Source organism: Pelophylax lessonae (assembly GCF_965119305.1).
Source record: "Pelophylax lessonae genome assembly, chromosome: 1".
Classification (NCBI taxonomy): domain Eukaryota; kingdom Metazoa; phylum Chordata; class Amphibia; order Anura; family Ranidae; genus Pelophylax; species Pelophylax lessonae.
In genome coordinates this window covers 510,253,623-510,280,758 of record NC_138768.1, presented here as the reverse complement: position 1 = coordinate 510,280,758, position 27,136 = coordinate 510,253,623, and the positions used below count along the sequence as shown (strand labels likewise).

General features: G+C 46.2%; 1 protein-coding gene across 2 annotated transcripts in view; it reads right to left on the bottom strand.

Annotated features, from left to right (window-relative positions):
- CRTC1 (CREB regulated transcription coactivator 1) overlaps positions 1-27,136 on the bottom strand; it is a 310,977-nt gene that overhangs the window by 208,643 nt on the left and 75,198 nt on the right. The gene's annotated exons all lie outside the window — the stretch shown is intronic.

Here is a 27,136-nt window from a genome sequence, read left to right as displayed (position 1 = left end):
GATTATGGAGGCCACTGTGCTCTTAGGAACCTTAAGTGCAGTAGAAATCTTTTTGTAACCTTGGCCAGATCTGTGCCTTGCCACAATTCTGTCTCTGAGCTCTTCAGGCAGTTCCTTTGACCTCATGATTCTCATTTGCTCTGACATGCATTGTGATCTGGAAGGTCTTATATAGACAGGTGTGTGGCTTTCCTAATCAAGTCCAATCAGTATAATCAAACACAGCTGGACTCAAATGAAGGTGTAGAACCATCTCAAGGATGATCAGAAGAAATGGAAAGCACCTGAGTTAAATATATGAGTGTCACAGCAAAGGGTCTGAATACTTAGGACCATGTGATATTTCAGTTTTTCTTTTTTAATAAATCTGCAACAATGTCAACAATTCTGTGTTTTTCTGTCAGTATGGGGTGCTATGTGTACATTCATGAGGAAGAAGAATGAACTTAAATGATTTTAGCAAATGGCTGCAATATAACAAAGAGTGAAAAATTTAAGGGGGTCTGAATACTTTCCGTACCCACTGTATATATATATATATATATATATATATATATATATATATATATATATATGTATAAAAAAGCATTCCTTTAAAGTCGCAGTGCTAAAGTTGTTCGTGTTAACACATAGGTTGGATGACTCTCACCAAAAGAATACATAGGAAAAAAGCAGAACCAATGAGTAATTCTTTATATGTGGCGTTACTTTTCTTTTTTCAAGCGGAAAAACACCTCTTGATCTTGCCAGAAATGCAGTGTGATGGTCACTTCACATACATAGTATACAATAGAGAGGGAGGACAGCCATGTAGGAAGTATGTTATTTGCAAGAATACTAGGTAAAAGTAACAGAGAAAGTCTGAAAAAGAAAACTATTGCAGACACCTAATTTAGGAGTGGTAAGCTGCAAAAAAGAATTAAAGCGTATTCACTTAATATATTTTTTTTTTTTTTTATGTTTACTTTATCTGGGACTGACTTTTAGCTCAGGGAAGTCTCTTTATCCACTACCCCCCCCCCTTTTTTTTTTTTCAGCCAGCAATTCCATACAGTATAAAAGCAATCTTAGCAGTGGCTTTACCACTTTATGGTAAACTGGCACGCCTGTAAAAGCCATTGAGGTGACCGGGGACCCGATGGTCCCTGGCCAGCTCTATGACCCCGCATGCAAAAAAATAAAACGCAGCAACATTCTGTTGAAATCAGGACGATTTTACCACAGCTTTATAGACAAGGCCCTCGAGTGGCATAGTGTTTAGTATAGGAAAACAGCTTGCATAAAGAAATAATGTGTTAGACAAACTAGTTTCCTTAGAAACAAGGAAAGAAAAACATAATACAAACTATTCATTTGCAAGTAACTTTAACACTTTCTTTCCCCACTACCCTATATCTATGTCAGGAATGCACATCAGTTTACAAGGTCTTCTGCTGCAGTTGCCTTTTTTCTAAATTTCAGCTCCTCTATGTACCAATATACCATTAATGTACCTGTGTTGTAGAAAAATAAAATCTCTCTGATTTTTAGAACAAGGCCTCATCTTAGTCCCTGGTGTGCTCCATATAAAAAGTTTATGCCTTCCTGGCATGTAGATTTGGGACGTGAAAATCAGGACAGGAAGTAGTTCACCAGCTGACCTCATTTGCACACAGTAGGACACAGGAAGTAGTTCACCAGCTGACCTCATTTGCACACACATCCTGCACCCATCAACTAAGTTTGCATGCCATCCATCCAGACGGACCCGGGCAGCATGCAGCCAATGGGCTGGACCAGGGGCGTAACTACAGGGGTTGCAATCGCTACCGGGCCCCATGCTCCAGGGGGCCCGGTAGCAAACCAGTGGGTGAACTTCCAGGATTGCAAAGGTCACACTTGCGACCGGACCCTGGCATTGCACCACTGTGGGGAGGCCCCAAGATTGCAGAAAGGGGGCCCACTGCAGAACTTGTGAAAGAATCCTGCTGCGGGACCGTAATAAAAGGCCATGCAACGAGCGTAAAGAGCCCCAGGATTAGTGGGAAGAGCCCTGGGCTTGAAGGTAAGGGCCCCGGCCAGGGGTCTGGGGGGCCCTTCATGGTTTCTTGCATCAGGGCCCTGAAGGTTCTAGTTACGCCTCTGGGCTGGACACCTCTGATGTAGTGCAGGGGCCTGCCTGACTGGATACAGTGAATGGATAGATAGGTGGGACCTTCTATTCCATAGTTTTGGTAAATCTAAAGCAAATTGTACTTAGGTGCATGTTTAGTAAACTGAGAAGTTCTCTCTCAGTTCACTTCTCGGCAGTTCTCAGAGAAAAAATATCTCCTCTGGCACCCAGTTAAGAAGGCGGAGAACTTCACTTCTCACAGGGTGATCAGAGAAGTTTTTTCTCTGAGAACTGCCGAGATCTGTGTATAACTGGGTGGACTGCCTGTAATCTCACGAGATATTGTGAGATTACAGCCGCCGCTAAATTTAAAAAGTGAAACTAAAGTTTAAAAGAACTCGTAATGACATGTTCTGACACATGAAAAGATATCTATACACACACACACACAGTATATATACCTATATACATACAGTGTATACACATACAGTATATATACACATATAGATATATATATACACACACACACACACACACACACACACACCAGTACATACAGTATGTATGTATGTATATATATATATACACACACACTATATATATATATTAATATATACACCAGTATATATATATATATATATATATATATATATATATATATATATATATATATATATATATACACACACAGTATATATATATATATATATATATATATATATATATATATATATATATATATATATACACACACACACATTATATACATACATATATATATACATATATATATATATATATATTTTTTTTTTTTTTTTTTTTTAATATTCACTGGTGCTGATATATCGGAAGAAAGAAGTCTTCATCCTCTAATCACACAGCTTCTCCCCCTGATTCTCCACCTCTGAGCTAGAGAATCTGGGCAGGGGATATTTCAGAGTAACGGCTGTGAGATCTTAAGATCTCACTTTTCTAAAACTGGCCATTTGTGACAGGACGGTCATGTACTGTGATGAGAAGAGAACATGTTCTCTGCTCCTCATCTCAGCTAACTAAACCGTTACACACCAGAGATCAGTCGTGATCCTGAGGACCTTAGATTGTACAAACAGACTGTATAGTGGAATGGTCACCTTTATACACCTAAAATTAACTAGTTGAACTTTCAGTGCCATTAATTGTTAATGGCACCCCAAACACAGAAGCAAACACGGTAGCGTTAAAAAAAAAGAGCGACAAATGCAGCAAAAAGTATAAAAAAAAACATCCAAAATGTCCCATGAGCTATTTTGCTGGATCTAGGGCACCTCAATGAAATCCATCGGCTGCACTATGCATGTCATGGGAAAAACGAGCCAAAAATCGTATGGTCCCACTATGTTAGGTGTGAATGAGGCCTGCAAGTAAAATTGGTGTGTGTACACAACAGTGAGGCTCTATTCACATCTGCAGGTTTCTGAACAAAAAAAAACGAATTTTTGTAAAATCTTACCTGTAAAATTCCTTTCTCTGAGTCCTCCGACAGTCTTCATATTCGTCACATACGGGGTATTAGACTTTGCTCCGAAGGAGTAGCTAGGCAACAGAATATGTTAACATTAAAGCTTTTAACATATCCCACCCTCAAGGGGTGGTCCCCTCAGTCAATACCCTCCTACTTCCTGCAACCATATCTCAGTTTTAGTGGAATAGCAGTAGAGTATACAACCAAACCCCAAAAGAGGGGCGGGGGCGGCGACTGTCGGAGGACTCAGAGAAAGGAATTTTACAGGTAAGATTTTACAAAAATTCCGTTTTCTCTTACGTCCTCCGACAGTCGCCGCCTCTTCATATTCGTCACATACGGGGACGTCCCAAAGCAGTGCAAACATGAGGGGTGGGAAACGCATCCGCGCCGAAAAGGCAACGCAGTCTCCGCATCAAAGAAAGGAACCTTACCAAAGGAAGGAAACCAGCTGGGCAACAGGAAAAAACAAGTGCTCAACAGGAGCAACAACCCAGGAAAAGACAAATAACCATGGGATAAAAAATTTAATCCCAACAGCCAGAGGTCCCCAATAAGGGACCCTAGGGAATTGCCGCACTAAGAACCTTGCGGCCAAAGGAAGCATCCGCCGATGCCTGAACATCTACTTTGTAGAATTTTGTAAAAGTGTGTACGGTCGACCAAGTCGCCGCCTTACACACCTGGGCTACAGAAGCCCCATGACGACAGGCCCAAGACGTACTCAGAGATCTAGTAGAATGCGCCTTCACAGGCACAGGGGGAACCTTCCCCTGCAAGGCATAGGCCTGTTCAATGGTCTGCCTGATCCATTTGGCGATGGTAGAGGCCGACGCCGCCATGCCCTTCCGAGGACCCTCTGGAAGAACAAACAAGGAATCCGTCTTTCGAAAAGACTCAGTCGATTTAAGGTAAACCCTTATCGCCCGAACAACATCCAGAGAGTGTAATCTCACCTCCTTTGGATGTTTAGGCTTCGCGCACAGCGAAGGCAAGACAATATCCTCATTAAGATGGAATTCCGAAACTCTTTTCGGAAGAAAAGAAGGATTAGGTCGCAAGACCACCTTATCCAAATGAACAACCAGATACGGAGACTTGCAGGACAAAGCTGCCAGCTCCGACACTCTGCGAGCCGAAGTGATCGCCACCAAAAAGGCGACCTTTTTGGACAACATAGACAACGAGATCTCCCTGATCTGTTCAAAAGGAGCACGTTGCAACACAGACAGAACGAGATTCAAGTCCCAAGGGGGCAAAGGATCCCTCCTAGGAGGAACCAGATGTCGCACACCCTGAACAAAAGTGCCAACCAAGGAGTTGGAAGCCACGGGACGTTGAAACAGAACGGCCAGCGCAGACACCTGACCCTTGATCGTAGCCAGCGCCAAACGCTGATCGACACCCGTTTGAAGGAAGGACAGCACTCGGGAAACCGAGTAAGTGCGGGGAGAAAATCCCCTGGACTCACACCAAGCAAAATAGGCCTTCCAAGTACGGTAATAAACCTTCCCCGAGGAAGACTTCCTCGCGTTGATCAAGGTATGAACGACCTCTGGGGAGAGACCCTTCTCCCTCAGGACCTCGGTCTCAACAGCCAGGCCGTCAAAGCCAGCGACTGTAAAGCAGGATGGTATATCGGTCCTTGAGACAGGAGATCGTCTCGAAGAGGCAGACGCCACGGGGCGTCGACCGCCAGATTCACGAGGTCTGCGTACCAGGACCGGCGAGGCCAGTCCGGTGCCACAAGAATCACTGTGCTGCGTTCCGAGTGTAACCTGCGAAGGAACCTGGACAGCAACTGAATCGGTGGAAACGCGTACATCAGCCTGTACTGATGCCACGGGGCCACTAACGCGTCCGACGCGTCTGCCCGAGGGTCGCGCGTCCTTGCCACGAACCTTCTCACCTTGTTGTTGAGACGAGACGCGAACAGGTCCACATCTGGAAGACCCCACTTCGCGCACAACATCTGGAAGACAGCCGGGTGGAGAGACCACTCCCCCTGATCCAGGGTCTGGCGACTCAGATAGTCCACCTGCCAGTTCTCCACCCCCGGAATGTGAACCGCCGTTATCGCCGGGACATGAGTCTCGGCCCAAGTCAGAATGTCGGCCACTTCTCGAGCCGCTCGGGCACTCCTGGTGCCCCCTTGGTGGTTGATGTAGGCCACCGCCGTGGCATTGTCCGTCTGCACCCGAACCGGGCAGCCCCGCAGCCGGTCCGTCCAGCGATGAAGACAGAGATTGATCGCACGCAATTCCAGAATGTTGATTGGAAGGAAGGGAGGATTCCCCCTCCGACCAAGTCCCCTGGGCGGACAGAATGCCCAGAACACCACCCCAGCCCGACAGGCTGGCATCCGTGGTGATTACCGTCCACGAGATAGGACGAAACGACTTGCCCCCGGACACCATCGGGGACTGGAGCCACCACAGAAGAGCTCTTCTGGTGCGATGACTCAACGAGATTGGAAGATCCAGAGACTGAGGTCGCCCGTCCCACATGGACAGGATCTCCGCTTGGAGACCCCGCGTGTGAAACTGGGCGAAGGGAATCGCCTCGAAAGCCGAGACCATCAATCCCAGACATCTCATGCACGTCCTTAGACACGAGTGCGGAACGTCCCTGAGGGACCTGACTTCCTCCTGGAGAGTCCTGAGTTTGTCTTCCGGCAGGAAGACCTTCGCCTGTACCGAGTCCAGAATCATTCCCAGGTAGGGAAGACGAACCGACGGACTCAGCGTCGACTTTGGATAATTTATCGTCCAACCAAACTCCTGCAGAGTTTGTATCGTGACAGACAGGTCCTCCTCCAGACCCTGGCTGGTCGCAGACCGAACCAGAATGTCGTCCAGATACCCCAGGACAGAAATGCCCTGGGCTCTCAACAATGCCAGAACCGGTGCAAGCACCTTGGTGAAGACCCGCGGAGCCGAGGCGAGACCAAAAGGCAACGCCACGAACTGGTAGTGATCCTCCGCAATGGCAAATCGAAGGTACCTCTGGTGACCCTTGAAAATGGGGATGTGAAGATACGCATCCTTCAAATCGATGGAGGCCATGAATTCCCCCGGAACCAGGGCAGCCACCACCGACCGCAGGGATTCCATGCGGAACTTGCGAACCCGCACAGAGCGGTTCAGAGCCTTCAAGTCCAGAATTGGACGAACCTTGCCCTCCTTTCTGGGCACGGTGAACAGATTGGAATAAAACCCCCGAAATCTGTCCCGATGAGGCACCGGAACCACCACTCCCTGAGCCCTCAGGTCCCGCACCGCCAGGTGTAGGTCCCGCAAACGCTCTGGAGACAGTTGAAGATTTGAGGGAAAAAATCTGCTCTCCGGCCGAGAGAGAAACTCGATCTTGTAACCAGATCGAACGATCTCCTGAACCCATCTGTCCCGCACACGGGCCAACCAGGGCTGAAGAAAACCGAGCAAGCGTCCCCCCACCCCAAAGCTGGGTGAGGGCGCCCCTTCAGGCCGCACTGTTATGGGCTGCAGATCCGGATTGACCGGACTTCTGTTTACCAGACCAGGGCTTCTTCTGAGAGCCTTGACCAATGAACGGCTTGCCCTTGTAGTGCGGCCGAAAGGCACGAAAGGACCCCTGAGGGGGCCGAAAATTAGCATGCTTCTTCCCAGAAGCCCCCTTAGCCTTGGGGAAATGGGGCAAGAGAGTGCTCTTACCCCCGGTGATCCCCTTAATCAACACATCCAAGGACTCTCCAAAAAGGCGAGACCCATCATAAGGTAGATTGGCTAAGGTCTTACGTGAGGACTGGTCCACCGACCAACATTTCAACCAAACCAGGCGGTGAGACAACACCGCCACGCTGTGCACACGTGCAGCCAACGGAACCAGGTCCAGGTCCGCATCACACAGATACATGACACCCTGGTGGATTTGATCCACCATATCCAGGGTCGCCGGCGAGGCCGAATGGGCCACTAGGACGCGCCTAAGCATCTGCGTCCAACTTGCGATCGCCTGGGCCGCCATGAGAGAAGCAAACAGAGCCTTAAGCATAGAACCCGTAACAGAATAAGTATGACGGGCAAGAGACTCCAATCTCCTATCCGTGGCATCACGGAACACAGGGGAATCCTCTGCAGGAATCGCAGTGGCTTTGTTTAAAACCGCAATTGCGTGATCCACTGGTGGAGGCACACACCACCTTTCATCAGTGGAAGGCGAGAAAGGATAACGCAGCTTGAACCTACTTGGTACAGCAAAAGGTTTGCGCAGATTGCGCCATTGTTCCTTTACTTTGCAAGCTGCTGTGCCACCTTATATATCAGTGGTGGGTGGGCAGTGGCACAGTACACTCTCTGTGGACCTGACACTGACAGCAGTCACTGGCACCCAGGCAACTGCAATTAAAAAATATATATATATTTTTTTTCCTGCGTTTTCTCTGCGTCCCATAGGCCGCCAAGGCAGCGGGGGGACACACTTCATCCTGCAAACGCAGCGTTTGCTTTATGGAAGCAATCAATTCATCCATGATTGCAAGCTCTTCAGGCGAGCCAAGGGGAGAATTATCAACCCCTTCAACTTCAGCCTCCACCTCGGACCCCACTAGATCCAGGGAGGAGCGGGACCCCGATAAGGAGGCCCCTGCCATAACAGCCCCATCACCTTCACCCTCAGAATCAGAGGAAAGAGCAACTCTGGGTCTCTTAGTAGATTGAGCAGCCACCAGCATCTGCACCTGAGCAGCAAGGCCAGCCACAATAGTGGCTAAATCCCCCCCTGGGGGGGAAACAGCGGTCCCCTGGCTTTCCACCAAGGCGGTAGGAAATTTGCCCTCCTGAGAATCCATTGCCCCTATAATGCCGGATAATAAAGGGTTAACTGCCCCTTTAAACAAGCGCGGCGAGCGCAGCCCACCGCACCACACACGAGCACAATGAAACCCCCACAGGGAATATTTAAACTTAACACAGGCAATGGATAGCAAGAACAGAAGGATAAAACCTGAGGAGACCCTCGCCGCTGCTGCTGCCTCGATCGGTGTTCCTGGAGAAGAGGAAGTGATGCTGCCAGGGCGCTCTATGAAAGCCTATGGGAGGCTACAAGAAAATGGCCGCCATGCATGTAAAACATGCGGCCGGAGCGAGTGTAGGCAAAATGGCGCCGTTTGGCGCCGAAACCGCCGCTCCACAGTGCAGTAATGCACACATGACAACCATGTATAAGAACACATGTCAGATCGCCGCAGCGATCGCTGTACAATGCCCAAACATGCCCCACAGCACACAGCTTCTCACACTGACCAGGCTGACACACACAGTGTCACACAGCTCCCCCCCCCCCCTTGCAGCCCACAGCAAGCAGCCGAGAGATAGGGAGACAAACAGTGTGAATAGAGGCAGGTTACACAGTCCCAGACTGACACCCCCCCAGACAGACAGGTCCCCACATAAATACACTTACCTCACATGGCGTGGGGGACCCGCACAGGCGAACAAGCCGCTGCACATGAGGCAGGGAGAGTCGCATACAAGACGCACAGAATGGGGGTTAAGAAACCGCACAGCGTCCAGTGAGGTAGCCACCTCACCAATCATCCCTGCACCGAACAGGGATGGGTCGTTCACTGTGCCAGGAGCGTTACCTGGCTGAACGCTCGATGGCAGGCTGGGAAGCCACTGACCCACGACCTGCGACCAGGGGGATCAGCCCGAGACCCAGCCCGCATGATCCTCTTCATCAGAAGAACTAACTAATGCTGACAAAAAGAACAGCTAAGTAAAGGTAGAGAGAAAACTCAAACAAAAATTCAAAAAAGAAGAAAGAGTCTGGGGCAGAAAGCCCCAGCACAGAGAAAGCCAGCCACTCCTGACAAGCTAGACATTAAAACTGAGATATGGTTGCAGGAAGTAGGAGGGTATTGACTGAGGGGACCACCCCTTGAGGGTGGGATATGTTAAAAGCTTTAATGTTAACATATTCTGTTGCCTAGCTACTCCTTCGGAGCAAAGTCTAATACCCCGTATGTGACGAATATGAAGAGGCGGCGACTGTCGGAGGACGCAAGAGAAAAATGTGCTTTGCAGTGTTTTGGAAATGTGCTGCAAATGCACATGGCGCTTGCGTTATCATTAAATGGTAATGGCACCCCAAGCATGGGTACCACAGGCACATGTTTGCTCTGCGTGCACAGACAAAAATCCTCCTACATATTTTGTAGAACCTGTTTATCTGCAGCATTCTCTTCACTACAGCCTTTTAACTTCTTTTAACTAACTTCTTTACGACCGCCCATCGCAGATGTACTGCCGCAAGCAGCCACTCCTGCGTAAATCGCCGTAACTGTACGGCGGTTGTGAGCAGGGAGCGAGCGCTCCCACCCCCAGTCGGCAGCAGGGAAGCCGATGCACGGGTCAGGCGGCTCAGATTGCCGCCTGACACCCGCAATCTTTCCCCGCTGAGAGAGGACGGTCGGCTGTTGTAAAAACACAGCCGACCGTTCTCCCTGGAATGATCATAGAGCCCATGTGATCCTTCTATATAGGATCACATGGGCTCTATGGTCATTTCAGAAGCCAGGCCCCCCCCCCCACAGTTAGAATCACTCCCCTAGGCTCACATTTAACCCCTTGATCAGCAACAGGGTTAACCCTTTCCCTGCCAATTGCATTATTAGAGTAACAGTGCATATTTTTTGCACTGATTACTGTAGTAATGTCACTGGTACCCCCAAAAGTGTAAAAAATGTCAGTTAGGGGTCCGATCTATCCGCCGCAATGTCGCAGTCCTGTAAAAAAAATCGCAGATCGCCATTACTAGTAAAAAAAAAAATCAATAAAAAAGGACATAAATCTTTCCTGTAGATAGTAGACGCAATAACTTTTGCGCAAACCAATCAAAATACGCTTATTGCGATTTTTGTTACCAAAAATATGTAGCAGAAAACAAAATTGGCCTAAAATGTTAAAAAATTTTGAATTTTTTTTTTTTTGGGAATGTTATATAGCAGAATGTGAAAAATGTTGATTTTTTTTCTTCAGAATTGTCACTCTTTTTGTGTATAGAGCAAAGTAAAAATCACACAGGTGATCAAATACCACCAAAAGAATGCTCTGTTTGTGGGAAAAAAGGACATAAATTTCTTTTGGATACAGCGTCGCACGACCACGCCATTGTCAGTTAAAGTCACGCAGTGCCAAGTTGAAAAAGTGGCCTGGTCTTTAAGAGGGCAAATCCTTCTGGTCTTACAGTGGTTAAAACAAACAGATGTGTAATCTCAAAAGCGGAAAAGGACACTCACCTTTCACGCAGTTCATAGGTAAACCTGCACAGCTGAGGTTGTCAATCACCTTCTGTGTGCTTTTGGGGGGGGGGGGTGATGGTATAGTGGATTGGGTGCCCCAAAAAGCTGCGGAGAGAGCCGGGCAACTATGCTGTTCAGAAGTCCTAATCCAGCTATGACATTTTGTGGCAATAGGGGAGATGGCAGCTGTGACCCCCCCCCCCCCTCCCTCTCTCCTTTAGAAGTAGCTATAATCTCAAAAGTGTGTCTCGTTAGGAGATTAACTTAAGTAAACTGTTGGTTAAGGGTCTGGACATTTAAAAAATGAAATTCAGGATAGCAGAAACCATTCTACTGACCATTATTTAGCAGATAACTAATAAACAGGCCTTTGCCAGAGCTGTAAATATCTAATTGATGCCTTCTCTAGGAGGTCTGGCATGGGACACAGCACTCCAGGGCTGCAGTTAGAAATCATGGGGTACCCATACTGCCTACCTGACAGGACCCCACTCCCCCCAGAAAATATTAAATATTTGCGCATAAGCTAAAATCTTTATGATAGGACATATTTACTGTCCCTTCCCCCACTGTCCATCCAGAAACATCCCCTTGTGTGCCTGCAGCAGCTGCAAGCAGCAAAAGATGAGGAAAGCCAGTAAAGGGGCACACAAGGGGGCCTGGTAAGCAGGGGAATGGGGGCCCAGATGCTCATATGTGAACAGGGACCATTAAAAATGAATAGGTTTTTGCTTTTTGGGCATTTTGAGACTTTAGAGATGAGCATTTTACGAGCTGAAAAACGCTCAGGTGTGAACAGGGCCTTAGACAGCTGAAACTAAGAGCAATCTGTAATAGAATGACGGAGGGAAAAAAAAAAACGTAGAGAAGGCTTGGAACAGCTCATGATCCAAAGCACACGTCGTCATCTGTAAAACATGGAGGCAGTGTAATGGCATGGGCATGCATGGATTTAAGTGGCACTGGGTCATGCAGGACAATGATCAAAACACACTGCAAAAGCAACCCAGGAGCTTTTGAAGGAAAAAAAGTGGAAAATTCAGCAATGGCCAAGTAAATCACCTGATCTCAACCCAATTAAGCATGCATTTCACTTACTGAAAGCAAAACTAAAGGCAGAAAGGCCCACAAAGAACCGAAGACAACTCCAACTCTCTCTATCATATACAGGTGCATTTATAAGAAAATAGAATATCAAAAAGTACATTTCAGCAATTTCATTCAAAAAAGTAAAACTATTATATAGATTCATTAGACAGAGATACATTTCAAGCATTTCTTTTTATTTTTATGATTACGGGTTAAAGCTATTGAAAACACAAAAAATTCAGCATCTCAGAAAATTAGAATGTGAGAAAGTTCATTATTGTAGACTCATGGTGTTACACTCTAATCAGCGAATTAACTCAAAACACCTGTAAAGGTTTCCTGAGCCGTTTAATGGTCTCTCACTCTGGTTCAGTAGATTACACAATCATGGGGGAAGACTGCTGACTTGATAGTTGTCCAGAAAACAGACATTGACATCCTTCACAATGAGGGTAAGTCACAAAAGGGCATTGCTAAAGAAGTTAGCTGTTCACAGAGTGCTGTATCCAAGCATATTAATGGAAAGTTGAGTGGAAGGAAAGTGTGGTAGAAAAAGGTGCACAAGCAACAGGGATAACCGTAGCCGTGAGAGGAATGTAAAGCAAAGGCCATTCAAGAATTTGGGGGAGATTCACAAGGAGTGGACTATGGCTGGTGACAGTGCTTCAAGAGCCACCACACACAGACATATCCTGGACATGGGCTACAACTGTCGCATTCTCTGTGTCAAGCCACTCCTGAGCCAGACACGTCAGAAGTGTCTTACCTGGGCTAAGGAGAAAAAAAAAAAAAAAAGGACTGGATTGTTGCTCAGTGGTCCAAAGTCCTCTTTTCGGATAAAAGTAAATTTTGAATTTAATTTGGAAATCAAGGTCCCAAAGTCTGTAAGGAAGAATTGGAGAGGCACAGAATGCAAGTTGAATAAAAGTTTCAGTGTGATGTTCCCACGGTCAATGATTTGGGGAGCCACGTCATCTACTGGTGTTGGTCCACTGAGTTTTACCAAGTCCAAAGTCAGCGCAGCCCTGGAGATGCAGATTTCATTTTCCAGCAGGACTTGGCACCTGCCCACACTGTCAAAAGTGCCAATACCTGCTTTAATCATCATGGTATCACTGTGCTTGATTTGCCAGCAAACTCACCTGACCTAAACCCCATAGAGAATCTGTGGGGTATTGTCAAGAGGAAGATGGGAGACACCAGACCCAACAATGTAGACGAACTGAAGGCCCCTATCAAATCAACATGGGCTTCCATAAAACCTCAGCAATGCCATAGGCCAGGGCTCAACAAACCCCGGGCGCCGGGTCGCATTTGCGACTAGAATTAGCGACCTGGCGCCTGGGGTGCCCTGCAGGAGGTGTCCTGTCCCTTTTGCGCCCCCACCTCCGCCCTGAGTGCACGGACTTACGCGCCGTCCGAAAATTGAGGCCCCGGCTTTTCGGCCTTCTTCTGTGAGATGAGAGAGGCTGGGGAACTGGCGCCCTCTTGTGGTCGCCAGGCGTAATGACTGTTTCCACTGCCTGTTAATGCATTCCCATCTCCTTCCTAAGAGGGAAGTTTTTGCAGGCTTCATCTCCCTGTCCAGTTACCTTTGCTTAAAGGTAAGTGGATAGGGAGTGTGGCTATTATCATTAATTTATTTTTTAAATAAAAAATTAAATAATTTTTCTCTTTTTTTTAAATTATTATATATATATATATAAAATATATAAAATATATATATATATATATATATATATATATATATATATATATATATATATATATATATAAATAAAATAAAATAAATTTTTTTTTCTTTCATACAACAACCGCATGCTAGGAATATACTACAAGTCACCAGCTACACAACTGAAGCACTGTGATCAACAAAATGCATGCAACAATCACAAGACATCACAAAAATGTGAATGACAAGCACAAATATTATGGCAAATTAAAAAAATTACAGTAGTTTAAAAAAAACAAAAAATTTAATTTTTGCCATTAAGTCCCCGTTCACACTGGGGCGACCTGTGAGGCGACCTGGTCGCCTCACAGGTCGCCGTAGGTCGCCTTCCATAGGGAAGCTGCGGACCCGTTCTAATAGGAGCGACACAAGTCGCTCCGACTTAGAAAAAGGGTCCGGAGCTTCTTTGGGGCGACCCGGAGCGACCGTCATAGACTTCAATGTTATGAAGTCCGTGCCGGCCGCTCCGAGGTCGTGGGGCGAGCAGCGCGCCGCGACCTCGGAGGTCGCCCCGGGAAGTAGCGTCGCTGCTATGTGAACGGGGCCTTACCCCAGAAAGTTGCTACAGTTTAATAAATAAGTGTAGCTGTATTATAAAAACAAACAACTGGAAAAAAAATACAGCACATTTCAAAGTAAAACAGAATGTGAAAAATAATTTGCTTCTTTTTTTTGTCTTCTGATAATAACCTGGATCAGTCTTTTTGCCAACTGTAGTTGATTATGGAAGAATATATTTTTAAAAAGTATAATTACCCGTAAAACCCATATTTTGGAGTATACGAGAAGTACAGTACACAGGCATATTATTCGAAGATGACTGGGTTATACAACCCCAATTCCCAAAGAACCGGGACACTGTAAAAGCTACATAAAAAAACAGAACGCAATGATTTGCAAATCCCATAAACCCATATTTTATTTCCAATAAAAAAAAAAAAAACATATCAAGAGTTTAACCTGGGAAAACATATTGGGTAATGCCACAAATTGATAATGCTTCTCTGCGACCGCAAAGCGAAGAAATTGCTGGTGTCCAGCGTAAATAGGGATGTGTAGACATGCGTCCTTGGTATCTATGGAGACTAAAATCTCCCTGGTGTAGTGACGCCACTACCATGCGGATGGATTCCATCCAAAACTTCTGTACCCGCAAAAAGCGTTTCAGGGCCTTGAGATCCAGGATGGGACGGCCCTTGCCTTCCTTCCTGGGCACGATGAAGTGGTTTGAATAAAAACCTTCTTAAACGTTCCTGAAAAGGAACCGGTAAAATTACTCCCTGCGACCGCAAATTGTGTACCGTCCCTCGCAAGTCCCTTAACCGAAAGGACTAGTCGAAGATTGGACAGGAAGAACCTGTCCGATGGGCGAGACCAGAATCAGATCTTGTACCCAGATCAGATCAGTTTGTGAACCCATTTGTCCTGAATCAAGGAGGTCCAGGGTTCCAGAAAGAAACAAAGACGTCCCCCCACCCCAGAATCGGGTGAGGGCGACCCTTCATGCAGAAGAGGACTTGTCTGCAGGTCCAGACTGGCCGGTCTTTGCTTTCCCTGACCACGGCTTCTTGGAACCCCCAGAAGACCTGAATGATTTACCTTTTTCTTGCGACCCATAGGCATGAAAAAAGACATTTATGAGCATTAAAGGAAGGCCCCCACCTAGGACGTGGCACCTTGCCCTTAGAGGATTGGGGCAGGTGAGTGCTCCTACACCCCCCCCCCCCCGATACCTCTGATCAACTTGTCCAGAGAGGATCCAAACAGCCTCTCCCCTGAGAAAGGAAGATAAGTCAAGGCCTTTTGGAAGCCTGGTCCGCTGACCAGCTTTTTAGCCACACCATGCACCCAATAGCAATCCCCACTGCCGACGCCCTGGCCACCAACGGGCTGAATCCAGGGACGTATCACACATGAACACCAGGGCTTGAGCCAACTGGTCCAGTAGTTTCAACACCACAGGGGGGAGCCGTTCAGCTTTCAAGTTACTTTTAAGTAACTTCACCCATTCAGAAGCAGTCTGCGCTACCAAAACATTCACAAAAGGTAGTCTTTAATATGTGACCTGCTACCATATGTAAATGGTGGGACAAGGATTCTACCAGTCTATCCATAGGGTCCACAAAAGTTGGAGACTCTTCCACCGATACCAGAGTTGCTTTATTCAACCTGGACACCAGGGGATCCACTTTTGCTGGTACAGTCTACCTAGTGGCAACGGCGTGCAAAACACTTAAACACCACTAACATGTGCTTAATGCGCCGCCATTGTTCATCCACAATAGTATGAAACAATTCTGGATGAGGGAACATCTTGCCCGATTTACGAGATTTGAGGGAGCCAAAAGACTCCTGTGTACCTGGCGCTGTGGGTTCATCAGCCAATTTTAAAAAAAGTTACTGAAACTATCAGAGCTTCCACCAAAGCGCATTCCCGCATGGCAGCTGATGAGGACAGGTCCTCTTCACTGGCAGAATGCGACAACACCGACTCCTCAGGGTGGTCTGCGCCTGCCATGTCTATCTTAGAGTCCAAAGACCCTGTTGACGGAGGTGAGGGCGTTTGCAGCTGGCAGCACTAGCAATGACAAAATCTTCCTTAGACATAAGATTTTGCAAAAAAGCTGCAATTTCTGGCTGCGACTGTGAACCAGAAGGTCCCACAATCGTTCCTAGGGGGTCTGCAGGTGAAATATTATCCTGCGACTCCATGTTACACTTTTTAAAATATTTGGGCAGTGTCCCTTTAAAACTGCCAAAAAAACGGTCCCACCGCTATAAGTGCGGCTCACAATCCCTGGTTATCCCTGGTTATTATAAAGGTAATAGAGTGAATGAAGAAAAACCCACAGGGAACCCCAGGAAAACTTTACCAGACCACAAAGGAGACTTTCAGCACGATCTGTAAAAGAGGAAGAGAAAACTCAGAGTCTATATTTAAAAAGCTATGCCGCATGCCTGTCCAGCCTACGGACCTCAGGAAAAATGGCCGCTTATGCATTCTCAATGGGGAATTATAGAAAATGGCTGCCCATATAATCTAATGGGAATATAAAAATCATGATCCACAGCAAAATGGCGACCCCCACAGCGCGCCATGCGGTCTCAAAGACCCCCAAAAGGGGACCCAGAACAATAGGCATCGGAAGGTCCCTGACCAGGGACCCACAAAAGGACAAGTCACCCCTTCAAATGAGTGCAACAGCCACATTATTACTGCCCCCCTCCCCCAGGTAAAAACCTGCTGGGGGTAGGGGACCGAGGGGTATACAGGACTAGACCTCTGAGGTGCCAGGGGAACCGAGGGAGGCCCTAAGGTCTCCCGTCCACCCCGAGACTGCCAGGGTTTTTTTGGGGGGACAATTTACTCACCATACCATGGTACTAGGTGGGCGCCATTCCGAAACAGATCATCTCCCACCCGGGATGGGGGTGCTGTCAGCCACGGGAAGCTGCAACTCAGGTTGTGTGCATCCCAGCGAGACGGTCCACTAGCAGGCTCGTCCCCATCCAGCGGGGCACTGTCGTGGCGAGGCCTAGTTCTGGACTATAACCTGCTCACGCTCGCTGGCAAGGCTGGGAGACCTTAAGGATCTAGATTATCCAGTGCAAAACCTCAGCCGGCTAAGACCGAAGTCCCAGCAGGAAGCTAGGTCCTATTCCTTAAACTAGGCAGAAATAAACTGCTTGAGGATAGCAGGGTATGTGGGGGTATGCCTGCAGAGACAGCCCCCATAGGTGTGGTTAAGCTTTTTTCCTGCCTAGTGCCGATTCCTGATAGGAGGAGCATAACCCTATAGTCTCTGACTAGATGGAGCTGCGTCTGTCGATGAACGATAGAGAAAACAAACCACTAAAAAGAATAAGGTCATTTTGAAATTTATGGCAGCAACACATCTCAAAAAAGTTGGAACAGGGTGTAGCATCCCCTCTTCTTTTAACAACATTCTATACACGAATGGGAACTAAGACCAGTTGCTGGAGATTAGGGAGAGGAATGTGGTTCTATTTTTGCCTGACATAGGATTCTAACTAATCAACAGTTCTGGGTTTTCTTTATCGTATTTTTCATTTTAAGATACCCCAAATATTTTCAATTGGTGAAAGGTCAGGACTGCAGGCAGGCCAATTAAGCACAGGACTCTTCTTCTATGAAGCCATGCTGTTGTCCTAGTTGAAGTATGCGGTTTAGCACTGTCCTGCTGAAACATTTAAGGCCTTGACCAAAAAAGACATTGTATGGATGCGAGTATATGCTACTCTAAAACCTGAATATATTATTTAGCATTGACTGTGTTTTTCCAGATGTGCCAACTGCCCATTCCATTTGTAGTAACGCATTCCATATCAGAGATGCAAGATTTTGAACTGAGCGCCGATAAGCCACAAGGTCCCTCTCCTCTAGTCCAGGGGACATGGCACCCATGGTTGTAAAAAATGTCAAATTTCGATTTGTCTGACCACAGTTTCAACTTGGCAGCAGACCATTTTAAATTAGCTTTGGTCCAGAGCATTTCTGGATCATGTTCAGATATGGCTTCTTGTTTGAAAGAAAGTGGTTTTTAAGGCTGAAGGCCTTTTTTGCCTTCAATATGCAGCTACAGAGCCGCCCCCCACCCCTCCCAATATTAACCCGAGCCCGATCGCAATCCAGCAATGTGCATGAGAGCAGCTGCTCTCCTGGGTCTCTGCCCTCTGATTGTCTGAGACACAGCCAATGGCTCCGATTCCTGTCTATCAAAGCTCACAGTAAGTGAGATGTGTCTTTTTTGAGACATGTTGCCACCATCAATTTCAAAATGACTTTTAAAAACGGTAGATTTTCTCAGTTTAAACATTTAGTAGGTTTTCTATTGTGAACAAAATATGGGTTTATGGGATACAAATAATTGCAATATGTTTTTACATAGATTTTACACAGCGTCCCAACTTTTTTTATTGCTAGCTTAGACACTCCAAAATTTCCCACTCCCTCTTAAGGTATCCTCACTTTTTTGCAAGCAATAAGGATAAATAGGTAAAGGAAAGGGCCTTATGCCCGGAACTGTACTCCAAAAAAAAGGATTTTTACAGGCAAGTCAAAAATCCTTTTTTCTTGCTTGTACAGCACAGGGCAAAGGCATATTCTTAGAGAACTGGAATATCCAAAAGGAAAAAAAAAAATTAAAATGCAGCAAACTGCCAACAAGCCTACGAACAAAACAAGTGTATAAGACCCTAACTACACAGCTGCTTGAAGCATCTTATGGAGGAAGCTGACATCTGTAGAGGCTTGAACAACCACCTGATAAAACCTACCAAAAAACATGTTACCATAGGACCATGTGGTAGGCTTACAATTTTCAAAACAGAAGGTTGATACTGAAAGGTGCAGGAAACTTCCACAGACCTAGTGGAGTGGGCCTTAACATGAAAGGGAAAAAAAAGGAAAAGGCTTGATAGATGACCAGACAAATCCCCCTAGCAATGGTGAAACGAAAAGCAGTATGTCCCCAGGGAATTTAAAGTCCAAGGGAGGCCATAGGCGACAGGTAAACTCCTACAGAATGAGCCACATCTCAGCAGTGAAGTGAAGAGAGCCCTCTGAAGGGTGCTTAAGAGCCAGACAGTAAGATGGCAGGATGACAACCTGGTTAGGGTGAAAAAGGACAACCTTGGGCAGAAAAGGAAACTTTAGGTCTCAATATAACCTTAAAGTGGTTGTAAAGGCTGAAGGTGTTTCACCTTCATGCATTCTATGCATGGGAATTAAAAAGCCACTTGTGTGCTGCTTCCCCCACAGCTCCACCAATACTCACCTGAGCTCCCTTTTGATCCAGCAATGTGCGCGAGCGCCTGGGCTGTCCCAGGACTGTCTCCTAATTGGCTGTGACAGCAGCGGGAGCCATACGTTTTTTTTTTTTTTTTAAAGCTGACCCTTAAGGACCAAGCCTATTTCTGACACGTTGTTTACAAGTTAAACTCAATATTTTTTGCTTAAAAATTACATATATTTTTATTAGCAAAGACCATGGAGAATAAAATGGCAGACATTGCAATATTTTTTGTCACACGTTATTTGCGCATCGGTCTTTCAAACGCAATTGGTTTGGAAAAAATACACTTCACCGAATTAAAAAAAAAATAAAAACTTTTAACAGTAAAGTTAGCCCAATTTTTTTTAATATTGTGAAAGATGTCACACCGAGTAAATAGATACCTAACATTTTAAAAATTGTGTGCTTAAAATTGCGCACACTCGTGGAATGGTGACAAACTATGGTACTTAAAAATCTTCATAAGCTTTTTTTTTTTCTCTCTTAACTAGAAAGTAAAGGCATAATGTGCTAGTAGCATCGCATACTAGCACATTATGTGACACTTGCCTCCAAAGGAAGCTCTCGTCATTCCCACTGGAGGCCGCATCCATCTTCGCCCGTCTTACTTCTGGGTCCACAGACTGTGGCTGGGCTACTGGCTGGAGCTGCATACGCGCGGGAGCCGCCGGTCATGGCACAGGGCTCTGTGGAAACAAGACGGGCGGCTGTTCCTTCAGAGCGCATATGCCGATAACGTCACCGGCTCAGTATACAGAAAATATGTCCTAAATAGTGCATGTTTAGGAGATATTTACAGTACCTATAGGTAAGGCTTACCTATAGGTACAAACATTAGAGGGGGGTTTAGTACCACTTTAAAAGTATTAAAAAAAAAAAATCATAATTTTTTAATACTGTCACTTTTTTAAAATTGGCGCTGTTGACAGCCATCCCCTACCGCTCCCTGTGAGAACGGTCGAGCCGCTGCCGAACCGCATCAGTTCTCTTTAGGCAGCCGACCGCCAGCTCTAAAAAAATGGTACCGGTTGATGCCTGCAGCTGCAGGCATCACCCTGGTACAACCACTTCTTCAAGCCAACATACAGGTACATTGGTTTGTGGGAAGTGGTTAATACCACTTTAATTTCGTGCAATACCAGGAAAGGTTCCTCGAAAGACAATGTCAAACTAATAACGCCTAGCGAAAAAAGGATCGCGACAATTAAAACACCTTGTGAGTTAGCTCAGCTAAGAATATCCTGGATAGGTTTGAAAGGAGACTTTTGATAAGTCATAAGTAAAATTATGGAGACCCCCACAGCCTCACCGGAGAGAGTGTATAGGCACATCTAAATGAGCAATTCCCTGCACAAAGACCTTCATCAAAGAATAAGAGGCTAAAAAGTACACTGGAAGAAGAGAAGTTCAAAATTGCTCCTTGAGGGTACCCAAGGCCAGATGCTGATCTAGAACCGACTGGGAGTATAGCAGGGATCTTCAAATTACGGCCCTCCAGTTTTTCAGAAACTACAATTCCCATCATGCCTTGTCATGTCTGTGAATGTCAGAGTTTAACAATGCCTCATGGGATGTCTAATTCCCCAACAGCTGGAGGGCCGTAGTTTTAGGATCCCTGGAGTATAGTCAAGGATGAAACTTTCTCTGCAAGGTAAGCCTTCACGTTGCGATTTTTTCTTTTCTATTTTGCAAGAAGTCAACTTCCTAGCATGCATTGTATCCATAGTATTGGGATAACAAAATCAGATAAGCCTCTGTCCCTCAGAACCTAGGCTTCCACAGTCAAGTCGTCAGACGACGAACAAGAAGCAGGATGATAGATCGGGGCCTGAGACAGAAAGTCCTTGCAATCCGAAGAGGCTAAAAGCTGGAGTATGTCAAAGTACTAAATTCTCCCGGGCCAGTTTGGTGCCACAAAAATCCCTGGAATGCCATGTGACAATCCTGAGAAGAAATCATGGAAGAAGCTTCAGTGGAGAAAAAGCATAGATCCGGCAAAACTGATCCCATGGGGTCAACAAAGCGTCTGCTTTAAAGCGGAGGCTCTCTGGACCAGGCAACAAACTAGTTTGTTGTTGAACCATGATGCTAACAAGTCCACATTCGGGGTCGCGTACCTCTGACAAAAGGTCCTGAAAAAAAACTATTGAGGAAGGAACCACCCTTCCTTAATCCAAGCCCTAAAGGCTGAGAGTCGGCCTGCCAATTTTCTATGCTTGAAACGTGTATTGCGGTAAGGCTGGAAAATTGTTGCCCGCCCAGGTCAGACTGGTCGACTTTGTGCTTTTTTGATGGTTGATTTCGGCCACGGTCATGGTGTTATCTGGCTGAACCTGCGTCAGAATTCCCTGAAGCTGAGATGTCCAGTGTCTCAGTCTCAAGGATTTAGAGAAAAAAAAAAACGTGTTTGTCAGTTTAGATTCCCCTGCTGACAGAGTTCCCTGAACCGTTAACATTCCGTGGACTCCACCCATCCTGAGACTGGCATCCGTTGTGAGAATCCCCTAAATTACTTCCAACTCCAACGTGGTATTGGAAATTCACCAAATCAGGGAGAGACAGCCCAAGGGAGACAAGACGTATGTGATTGTCCAGAAACTGCATCCACTTGTCCTACATAGACAGGATGCTGAGTTGCAGTGGCCTAGAGTGGAATTAGACATAAAAGGTACTGCCTAAATGAGATAGCCATTAGACCCAGTACCGGCATGCAAAAGCGTACTAAGGGGTGACGTCTTGATAGATATAACAGCTTCAGAGTGCAGTGTTCTGATCTTTTTTGAATGAAAACAGACTTGTCCAGAATCAATCCCAAATATTCCAGAATGTAAACTGGACCCAATGCAGATTTCTGAGGACCGATAATCCACCCAAATTTCTTTAGTCCCTGCACAATCCGCTGCATGCTGGCATTCAAAGCCTGGAAGGAACAATCCTTCAATAGGAGATCATCCAGGTAACAATGTGGACAATCCCCCATGAGAGCAAAGAAGGGCCAAAACAGGGACAAAAACTTTTAAGACTTGAGGAGCAGTGGATAGGTCAAATGGTAAGGCCACAAACTGAAATGACTCCCACGATAAATCGTAAGGTACTGGTGCAGAGGATAAACAGGAATCTGCAAATAGGCATTTGCTGTCTACCGACGCCAGCAAAATCACCCTGTTGCAAGGATGCAATGACTTAAGCCGGCCATAGATGTGCCGTGTGATTTTCTTTCCTGCAATCACAATGTATTAAAGTATGCTAAAATCAACTGTTGTCAAGGAGTAAAATAGATATTAAAATTGTATGGGCAAAGTGCCAGGAAATGAAGGACAATCATGTATGCACATGAAGGAAAGCATAAGAAGTGTTCAAGTCCATAATATAGTCCATATAAAGTCCCAAAAAAACAGGTGTACAACCAGAATATGAAGCAACAAGCTGCAATAAGGGCAAAGGCTACACAGCACAGGGAAGTTCGCTCTGAGAAAAAGCAGAGCGCCTCTTAAGTGCAGTATTATTTAATAATCCAATGGCACACAGCGATTATAAACTCACATATGATTAGAAATAGGCTCTTGGATAAGATGGTCCGGTGGTCAGCGGGTGGAAGCCTGAGCGTCTTCCAGGTTTGGCTGTATCCGAGGACCAGGCTGCAGTGCAGGATGCGCCGCGTGACGTCACCGAGGCCAGTAAGGACACACGATGCATTTCAGAGCATGCGCCAAGCTCACAACAGGCATGCACGCTCTTTTTTCAAGTGTAGATGGGGGAAAGGAGGAGATGAGCCTAATATACAAGGACAAGTCTGCTTTTTTCTTTTCTGCTGAACCTCTATGGCCAGCTTAACCTGGCTGATAGCATATAAGAGGTTTGAATCCAAAGGGAAGATGTTCAGGCACTTCAGGTCCAGGATAGGGCAAATACCACTCTTGAATTTCGGAACCATGAATAAGTTGGATTAACCTCCCTGGCGGTATGATTGTTTCCAATTTTAGGTGCTGAAAGCGGTACCATTATTTTGCTAGTAATTCTTAAGAACGAGCAGCCCAAACCAACTATTTACATATGATTGTTTTTTATTTTTATTACACACACACACACACACACCCACATATATATATATATATATATATATACATATATATATATATCTCTCTAGATATACGTGTATATCTATATATTATACATATACAGTACAGACCTAAAGTTTGGATACACCTTCTCATTCAAAGAGTTTTCTTTATTTTCAGGACTATGAAAATTGTAGAGTCACACTTCAAGAGGTAGTCACCTTAAATGGTCTTCCAACAGTCTTGAAGGAGTTCCCAGAGATGCTTAGCACTTGTTGGGCCTTTTGCCTTCACTCTGCGGTCCAGCTCACCCCAAACCATCTCGATTGGGTTCAGGTCCGGTGACTGTGGAGGCCAAGTCATCTGGCGCAGCACCCCATCACTCTCCTTCTTGGTCAAATGACCCTTACACAGCCTGGAGGTGTGTTTGGGGTCATTGTCCTGTTGAAAAATAAACGATGGTCCAACTAAACGCAAACCGGATGGAATAGAATGCCGCTGCAAGATGCTGTGGTAGCCATGCTGGTTCAGTATGCCTTCAATTTTGAATAAATACCCAACAGTGTCACCAGCAAAGCACCCCCACACCATCACACCTCCTCCTCCTCCATACTTCACGGTGGGAACCAGGCATGTAGAGTCCATCCGTTCACCTTTTCTGCGTCGCACAAAGAAACGGTGTTTGGAACCAAAGATCTCAAATTTGGACTCATCAGACCAAAGCACAGATTTCCACTGGTCTAATGTCCATTCCTTGTGTTCTTTAGCCCAAACAAGTCTATTCTGCTTGTTGCCTTTCTTTAGCAGTGGTTTCCTAGCAGATATTCTACCATGAAGGCCTGATTCACACAGTCTCCTCTTAACAGTTGTTCTAGAGATGTGTCTGCTGCTAGAACTCCTTGTGCCATTGACCTGGTCTCTAATCTGAGCTGCTGTTAACCTGCGATTTCTGAGGCTGGTGACTCGGATGAACTTATCCTCCGCAGCAGAGGTGACTCTTGGTCTTCCTTTCCTGGGGCGGTCCGCATGCGAGCCAGTTTCTTTGTAGCGCTTGATGGTTTTTGTGAATGCACTTGGGGACACTTTCAAAGTCTTCCCAATTTTTCGGACTGGACTGACCTTCATTTCTTAAAGTAATGATGGCCACTCGTTTTCCTGTACTTAGCTGCTTTTTTCTTGCCATAATACAAATTCTAACAGTCTATTCAGTAGGACTATCAGCTGTGTATCCACTCGACTTCTGCACAACACAACTGATGGTCCCAACCTCATTTATAAGGCAAGAAATCACACTTCTTAAACCTGACAGGGCACACCTGTGAAGTGAAAACCATTTCAGGTGACTACCTCTTGAAGTGGGACTCTACAATTTTCAGTCATGAGAAGAAAACTCTTTGAATGAGAAGGTGTCCAAACTTTTGGTCTGTACTGTATATATTAGGAAAGCACCGAAATTTCGGCCTATCCCATTTCGGCCGAAAATGGGTTAAAAATGCCGAAATTAATGGCCGCTTGAGGGAGGAGGAGGGCGCAGCACAGGTTTGAAAAGACGCGCCTCTGGCCGGCCGCCCGCCTCTCAATGATGTCCCTACTACTGCGATCTCTGCATTAATGAACTAACAGACCGAGCGGGAGGGCGGGGGGAGCAACCGCTAATATCTGTAACTATGTGAGCCTTCACTTCCCTGTCAGCGGCACGGTGTCCATGAATGAACTGACACTCCGGGGGGGGGGGAGCAGCCGCTAATAACTATAACTATGTGAGCCTTCACTTCCCTGTCAGAGGAGATACATGCATGACAGGGAAGTGAAGGCTCACATAGTTATAGTTTTTAGCGGCCGCTCCCCCCGCCCGGACTGTCCGTTCATTCATGAACATTGTGCCACTGACAGGGAAATGAAGTGAAGGCTCACATAGTTATATCTATTAGCGGCCGCTCGCCCGCCCTCCCATCCGGTGTGTCACTTCATTCATACACAGATCGTAGTAGTGACATCACCGGGTGGCGGCCGGCCGGCCAGAGGTGCATCTTTTGAATAATGGACACCGGAGGAGTTGAGTGAGTAGGAGAGGGACGCTGAGGCTGATGCGGGGGGCTGGGGAGGGGGATGTGATAGCTGAGGCAGCTTACCATTGGTATTAGTATTATGCAGCATGAGAGGGTTAATGTATTGTCACTGCTGGTCACTGCTGCATTAGTGACCAACAGGTGGCAGTTAATTAACCCCTTTGTGCTGCATTAGTGCAACCAGTATCAGTGTTAATTAACACTGATACTGGTTGCATTAATGCAGCACAAAGGGGTTAATTAACTGCCACCTGTTGGTCACTAATGCAGCAGTGACCAGCAGTGACAATACATTAACCCCCTCATGCTGCATAATACTAATACCATTGGTAATTAAATTAACCTCTTGCCAACCCTTCACAGTACATATACTGTGACAGGGTGGCAGCGACAGGTGTACGTTGCTGCCTGTTTTTGGTGTATGCCTCTGTTGTATCTAATTTAATATTATTTGGGGGAAAAGGTAATTTTCTGTTTCGGTTTTCGGCCATATCAGTGTGTTTTACTTTTCAAATCTGCCGCCAGTTTCACCCCCCTGCGAGCGTCACGTCGCCGGAGACGGAAGCCAGGGCTCACAGCATCAGGCGGAAGATCCGGCCGCCGTATGCTGCAGGGACACATCCCGGGATCCCGGGGACAAGGTAAGTAAACTCTACCAGGATCCAGCGATGCTCCCTGGCGATACCCCGAGTGTGGCTCGGGGTTACCGCCAATGGCACTAAAATTCCACCCCAAGCCACAATCAGGAATACCGCTAAGGAGGTTAAAAACCCAGAAACCTTTCCCCTGAAGGCACAATAATTACTCATGAGATGAGCAACTGCTGAAGAGCAGCATGAAGAACCACCAGCCTCTGAGGTGAAGGCAGGAGAAGGAGGCAAAGAGCAAAATGCCAGCATGTACACCCTGGAGAGAACATAGCCAAAGGATCCAAACTGATCTGAATCCAGTCATCCAAGAAAGCCAACAGACTTCCCGCACTTGAAGTGGGGGTACAAAGTCACTGACAGAGGCTTGGAACAAAGTTTAGCTGGCTTAAGAGTCCAGGGCTTGTGGTGAAAGGGGGTGCTGGGATTAAGCTTGGAGGAACGAAAGGACCTCTATCTAAACCTAGTGGAGAATGATTTGTTGGCAGGAACCTTAGTGGGTTTTTTTTGCTGGGCAAAAGCTCTTTCCACCAGTGATTTCCTAATAAAAGAATCCAGATGTTCACCAAAGAGACGACGACCGGCAAAGAGCATACACTTGAAGAGCTTTTAAAGGCTGGTTCATCAAACAAATATTTAAGCCAAATAATCCAGCGCATCTAAACAGACAGAAAGCCAAGTCTGGATGTTTGCTGGAGATATTCCCCAAGACTGTCCCCACACAATACCATAAGGCCTCTGGAAAAAAGTTCTAAGCGCTGAAGGATCCAAGCATAAAATCCGGGTCACATATTTAGACCAGACTGCAAGGGTCTTGCAGATCTTCACAGAGGCAAAGACAGGCTGA